Here is a 7,097-nt window from a genome sequence, read left to right on the forward strand (position 1 = left end):
TCTATATGATGGTTAATTTTAGTGGAATTATGATAATTATTCTGTATGTACATGAGTTTGATTGAGTTCAACTACTAAGCAAGTCCTGTGATATAACTCTACATTATTACAGGTTCAGGTTTTCGGTTTGAGTTGAGTCGTTTTGATTTACTCTCTGTGCGTGTATTTTGATGCTTGGATTACTTTTAATTAGTTTGGCAACTCTAGGGCCTGATGTTCTTGATTGTTAGTGGCATCCTACACCCTTTCCATTGATCTAGTTGGTTTCAAACTTGAACAACAAATGAGGCGGCTGCAATGTGAAGGGCGAAATGAACGTGTCAAATATTTGTCTAGTTCAAAGGCCTGCCTCATTTGATGCTTGGATTACTTTTAATTAGTTTGGCAACTCTAGGGCCTGATGTTCTTGATTGTTAGTGGCATCCTACACCCTTTCCATTGATCTAGTTGGTTTCAAACTTGAACAACAAATGAGGCGGCTGCAATGTGAAGGGCGAAATGAACGTGTCAAATATTTGTCTAGTTCAAAGGCCTGCCTCATTATCCCCTCTCTTAATGGAGGAGTTGGAGCTAAATTCCTATTTCTTTTTGAGACCTGTGCTTGCTGAGAGGGGAAGGGAGAAGGAAGTCGATCATTAACTTTGTGCTAGAAGTTTGAGTGATCAAATCAACTGTTTGATGCATTATATAAGGCTTCTGATATTTTTTCTTTCCTTCCATTTGTCTCTTTCTGAATGCCCTTTGTGCCTCGCGAGCCATGAAAGGTTAGTTTTGAAGAGAAGCAAACTAGTAGCTGGTTGTGCGCTCAGTCAAAGAAAAGCAGAGCAATGCTGATATAGATGTTGTAGTGGCGCTGACAGCCAAAGCAATATGGATGTTGAGATGATCTGAGAAAGAGTGTTTGTTTTGTTTTCATCTGCTCATCCTTAGTGAATAATGCTGCTGTAGTGCTTGACTTTGTTGTTGCCTGCAACTTCATACAAGTTTATGCGCTGCTCAGTGATTGTTGTTTTCCTCTTCTTCATACCACCTTCTCGCTTTCATCAGTGGGTTTGCACTCTTCCTCTCCACATCACATCACCATTCTTTCGCGATTCATCTGTATATGTTCAGCTTTGAATAGCCTCATTTTATTGGAAGATTCCTAAATGCAGAAAACGTGTTGTTTATCCAAGAGGAATGTTCATAATGTATATATGTACCTTGTATCTGGTAACTTACTAAACTCGTGGCAACATGAAGTTAGGGGAGATTTGATTCATTTCCGATAGGGTGCTTTGACCTTTAAGAGTAGCCTTTCCCTGTGTTCTTTTTTCTATTGCATTTTATCTCATCATCATACAACATTATGTTATGCTGTTTTTGAGAATCATTGTCAGTACCTACAATAATCCTTTGTTCTATAGTCCACTGGCACCTCCTACTCATCCTTCATCTTTCTTGGTCTTAAACCTAATGCTTTCAACCCTGTTCTTTGTGTACACTGCACACCAACCTAATACTCTTTGAGAAGTTATAGAATGGTGATGCTAATGGTGCATGTCCTAGCTGATTGTTATTTTGACCACTTAGATATTAAGGGCATTTGCTCATTTTTTTTCTCCCGTGGAGCGAGCATTGAAGCATGTTAAATTATTATCTCAGCATACATGAATGGGAATATAATTTTTTAATTTGTATATACTTAAGCATCTTGGTGCAAAATTTAGCTCTCTCACACAAACACACGCACTCGTACACTAATACAAACACGCTAGTATATTGAATAAATTCTTGGAAAATGGAGGTAAGAAAGTATGGTTATCCCTAATTCCATGTTGATTTTGACGGAAGGAGTTGAGGTTGAGAAATATATTTGTGACGGTAGCCATCTCAAATTGAGAAAAAGTTGAGGCGGCAGCATTTTCTTATAGGCGGAGAAAGCTAGTGGTTTTTGCTGTTATCTTTGTGTTACCGCTTTCTGCAGATTTTGACCTGGGAGTGCTGGTATCCTTTGTAATCTCAACGGATTGCCAATTTGACTGTCAACAAGAATTAATCAGACTCTGAGGATCAGTTTGGCTTGGAGGTTGATTGTTTCACTATTTGTGCTTCTGCAGGCGTTGTCTTGCAATCTTTGTGTCCGGTGATGATCCGAAGTTCTCAGTTCTTGTTTGGTCTAATGTTGTTGGGGATGGTATCTGGCCATTATCGGATCCGTTCGCTATCATCTCTCTTTTGGAAGAGTAGGATCCGTGAAATGCGCTACTTCCAGAGGTAGGGAAGAGGTTCAATCCCTTGGTCGTGGTGGATAAGATTGTTAAGAACAGCACAAAGCCAGCCTACAAATGGATTTGCCTGCCCAATAACCCTCCTATCTGTTATATCAAACCATTGCTTTAAAGAGGTCCAGGGAAGGGAAAATCATTTAGCTTTCATTATATTCAAAACCATTTTCACTGTTCTTCCCTCCGCAGGCGTACATGAGAAGAACGTGTGTTTTAATAATCGGATTAACGTCAAATCTACGTGTAGATCAGTAAATTTATAAAGAAGAAAGAATTTTTTTCGACATAATCAACTGTTATGAGAACGCATTTTTACAGGCCATTTTCCTTTTCTTTGTTTCACCCACCGAAAGGACGAAAAGATGCTTTGAGTGGACGGAAACAAGGCCCTAGAACCGACCGATATAGATAGGTAAGTAGGTAATATAGATTATTATAATATACATTTAGGACGGTAAGTAGGTAATAAAGATTACAGCACAGAACTCTAAGGACAGCGTAGCCTGTATTGCTGTGTCCAGAGCTGTGGTCGGTCCCTAGCTACTAAAAGAGGTAGAGGGAGAGGATCTAGCAAGGTCAACCCTGAAACCTTGTTTGGGCCTGTATATATTAATAACAGCACTGCGCACCACCTTTGAACAAAGTACATGCTTTGTTGCCTACTTAAGCTTGAACTTCCCTTTTGGGCCCAAAACGACTCCTTTGTCTAAGCCTTACCATTATTTTATCGTCTTTGGATCTCGGAGGTCTCGAACAAACCTATCTATGAGATGAAAAGCAAAGCTATTATTATCTATTACCTCTTGCCTAGAAAACACTAAATAGGATGGGTGTTTTATTCTAGCATAAATTAAGCTGGGGGCATTGATGCTTTTTCTTTTTTTCATAATAAAAATATTATTTTATTGAAGTATAAATCGGATGGATATCTTATTTTTTACTGTGAAATATATTAATCTCGCTTGTATAAATTTTTTAATCTATATTTTTAATTTTTTATATAAAAAACACATTAAACCCACCAGTATAACTACGCGAATTAAATGGTTAACAAAAGTTTCACAGCTAATCAGAGTCCCATCTTTTGTTCTCTGTTTCTTTTCCTTTGTAATGAAAACAAGAATTAGAAAATGTCCATCTCTTGCTGTTCCAAAAAAAAAAAAAACAAAAAGAAAAGTCCATCTTCATCTTTCATCAAGGATTCTATGATGTTAACTCCTGCTTATTATTATTATTCACAGCTTTGTGTATCAGACGGAAGCTATTGTCAATTCATACATAGAACGCAATATCATCATACATTGTTGGAGAGATGAATTTTCAAACAATGCGGTGTTTCATAGTCTTCCCTTACGTAGTCCTACCATTTTTTTAGAAAAACTCTAGTACTAGCTAGCACGGTATAAGATTCAAAATAAGGTCAGAGGATACATCAAAATCAAACGATGGCTCGCATAAATGACTAGAAGTGGTGTATCTCTATACCAGGCCACCTAGGTGGAGTTTCCTGGTATTTCTGTGTGGTCCAAGACCGCACGATGATCTCATAGTTCTTGATGCCTCTGATATTGATGCTGCAATATTGGCCTTAAATTTCCCACTTCGAAATGGGATTGGTCTCATCATTCCATCCTTTAAACAAAGCTGGTTTTCTAATTATTGGACTGTGCTTTTAACATACTTTATTCTATATTTTTAATGCTAATTCTCGTCTACAGTGAAAACAAATTGGAAAATTAAACAGCCTTCATCATGCTCACCAACGGATTTGGTGCCAATCACTTATCCAAAAATAAGATAAACAATCCTTTAGTCACGGGCTAGAATTACAATTAGAGTAGGAGTAGGAGCTACCACTTGCTAAAGCACCCTCCCTCAATGCTTTCGAGATTAGTCTAACGATGATGTGGGCTAGCATGTGTTCTTAATTCATAAACTTGATAGCCCGTCAATGGCAACATAATTTATCAAGTATCTACATGGCTCTAGCACTAGCAAGCAGCATTATGACAATGCTAGCTCCTACATGTTTTCCTTTTCCTTTTCTTTTTCTTCTTCTTTTTTTTTAATAAAAACCATTGAAAAATGGACATTTTCGGTGCACAATTAATTATCAAATAATTTTTCACAATTGCAAAATAAATTTATTCGTGTGGGGGTATGGGGCTAACTTTACAGGAGGGACCCAGATGTACATATCTCAATTTGTCTTTAATGTTTTGTGCTCCATGACTTCCGCTTTGTGTTCCCTTTTTCTTTTCAACATGCTATGATAGAATACAAAATCTTACGGAAAGGACGGTAATGTCCGTTCACCTTTTTTTCTCTAAAGTTTTTTTTTTAAAAAACAAAACTGATCAAATTAATTTCTTGTTTCTAAAAATATCAAAAACATTTATTTTTTATTATTATTCTTGCAAGATTAATGGTCTGATCATGATTTTAAACGAGTCCTGTACAAGCTTCTTTTTATTATTATTATAAATTCGAGCAAAAAACAGAAGAACCCTTATTCACACCAGCATCAAAGGTCTATTATTTCCTTTTCTCTAGGAGCTAAAGGTTGCGTGGTGTTGGAAAATTTTAATCTAGATAAATCCACAATATACGAAAGACGTCATTGGAAATAAAGCTGGCTTACCTGCTAAAGTGGGATGGGAATGATCTTTACCTCTTTCAATGTATTCTACCGGAGAACCCATCATCCTTCGTTTTTCACTTTTGATTTAGACTAAAACAGAGTGTTAAAAGTACCAAAAACAGGTGTACGTCGACGTAGAGCGGTGACTTCAAGAAGTCATGTCATTTGTTGATTTCTTTATTGTCGGATTAGTTTTTCTTTTACTATTTTGAGGTATGAATCTTAGCCGACGCAGATGTTTATTTTAGTCAACAAGCATATAATCTAATCCGGAGCCAAGTCATCACCTGTAAAGGCACTTAAACAACTTGCTATTGAGGGCGGAGACAGGAGTTTACTGCTTACTTGAGTCTCTTGGCACCGATTCTTTAATTTCATCACCATGGTATTGCATTCTGTGTTATTTATTTATTTATTAATATAAGTATTGGATTAACTTACGTGTATCTTGATTAATTTTATATGTCCTGAAATTAACAATCATCTAAATCTTTAATGATATTGAGATTTGTGAGACTCGAATATGTGATTTCTATAAAACAAACTTAAAATCTAATTAATTAAGTTACACCTTCAAGATTTGCATTTTATGTTTTTATCCACAAGTTGATTGGCATGTAGCTCGTAATGGAGTCACTATGCAACCATTATATAAAATGATATTGGAGACTAATCAGAGGAATCAATCACAAAATTACTGTTTATGGTTCATGCATTTCTCTTCTGACTAATAATTCCACATTCAAGTTCGTTTCAGGTTAAAAACGAGAAACTAAGCGTGAAGGATTAGTATAAAAATGTCAAGAACAAAGATAAAAATTGACTGAAGATTAAAATATTCAATATGTTTGATAAAAGTATAAAAAATACTCATAATGATGCGATTCAGCTGAACGTTCTCGGGAGTGGGATAAGAACTTGAAAAGTTATGGTTCAAACTACCCCTCCTATCCTCTTTTACGAGAATTTCCCTTTCGTCCTTCTAGTGGACCACTGGTCATGCCTGCAAATCCCATCAATTAATTCAGCTGGTATTTACACCAAAAGTTATAATTCCCAGGGACTAATATTATAACAAAAAATAATCCACTCCCACAAAACTTGCTTCAAATTAAAAAAAAAAAACTAGGACACTTGCTTAAATTTATAGGTTTTAGAGGTGATGGGATGGAATTCTAAGATGGATTTTCAATTTGGAAAAAATTACATCAGTTATTATTAAATTTTCTCAATCTAAAATCTTACTAAAATAGTATAAATAATTCTTTATATTTTCTAATATAATCTATCAACATGGTATACGGGGGTATCACATTCTCCCTCCTCAAATGTGCAACGTCTCGTCGCGCCATAATAATAGTTCCCAAGACTGACTCCTTAACAGGCTAGAATTCTAAAAGTGGCTCTTACAAGTTCGGAAAGGTAGCTCCCGTCTTATTCAAAGGTGTAATACTTTGCCTCGCATGGTAATTAGGGCTAGAATTACCATACTCATAGTTCCCAAGACTGACTCCTTAACAGGCTAGAATTCTAAAAGTGTCTCTTACAAGTTCGGAAAGGTGACTCCCGTCTTCTTCAAAGATGTAATACTTTGCCTCGCATGGTAAATAGGAATATCTAGTAGATTAGATATGGTTATTTTTTAAAATATTTTTTATTTATAAATATATTAAAATGATATTTTTTATTTTTTAAAAATTATTTTTGATATCAATGTATCAAAATAATCTAAAAATATCAAAAATATATTAATTTAAAAAAAAATTAAATTTTTTCACAAATATTTTTAAAAACCAAAAATAAATAAGGTATTACTTCCAACACTGACCAGGATTTTCTTCTCTGATAACATTTTATCATGATCCAAGCCTAGAAGAGAAGCCCAACGCACAACTAAACAACATTTGTGCCTCTTAAGTTCACCACCAAGTTGGACATATTGTCCTCAATGTCCGAAAAGGAATTATTATCATTATTGTAAAAATGATAATAATTCGGTTCTAGATGGTTTATATATATAAGAACTGAATTGAAAGGCACTTGGCTGGTTTTGATAGTGAAAATTAACTATTTAGGTATCTTGACTGCAAAATGCCATTCAAAGGTAAAAGCATCACACTTTTATGATGAGCAATTGAGCATTATTTTTTCTTTCCATGCATGCATGGGTCATATATGTGTCACTTCAA

At 35.4% G+C, this 7,097-nt stretch overlaps 1 protein-coding gene across 1 annotated transcript in view; it reads left to right on the top strand.

The window, feature by feature from the left end:
• The window catches only part of LOC7494468 (60S ribosomal protein L35a-1), a 100,575-nt gene extending 98,533 nt beyond the window's left edge, over nt 1-2,042 (top strand). Inside the window, exon 6 of the transcript XR_008059793.1 lies at nt 2,032-2,042. The gene's annotated coding sequence lies outside the window, so the exon portion shown is untranslated. The remainder of the gene's footprint in view (nt 1-2,031) is intronic.
• The last annotated feature ends 5,055 nt before the right edge of the window (nt 2,043-7,097 follow it).

The sequence above is a fragment of the Populus trichocarpa genome, chromosome 8 (assembly GCF_000002775.5).
Source record: "Populus trichocarpa isolate Nisqually-1 chromosome 8, P.trichocarpa_v4.1, whole genome shotgun sequence".
NCBI classification, from domain to species: Eukaryota; Viridiplantae; Streptophyta; class Magnoliopsida; order Malpighiales; family Salicaceae; genus Populus; species Populus trichocarpa.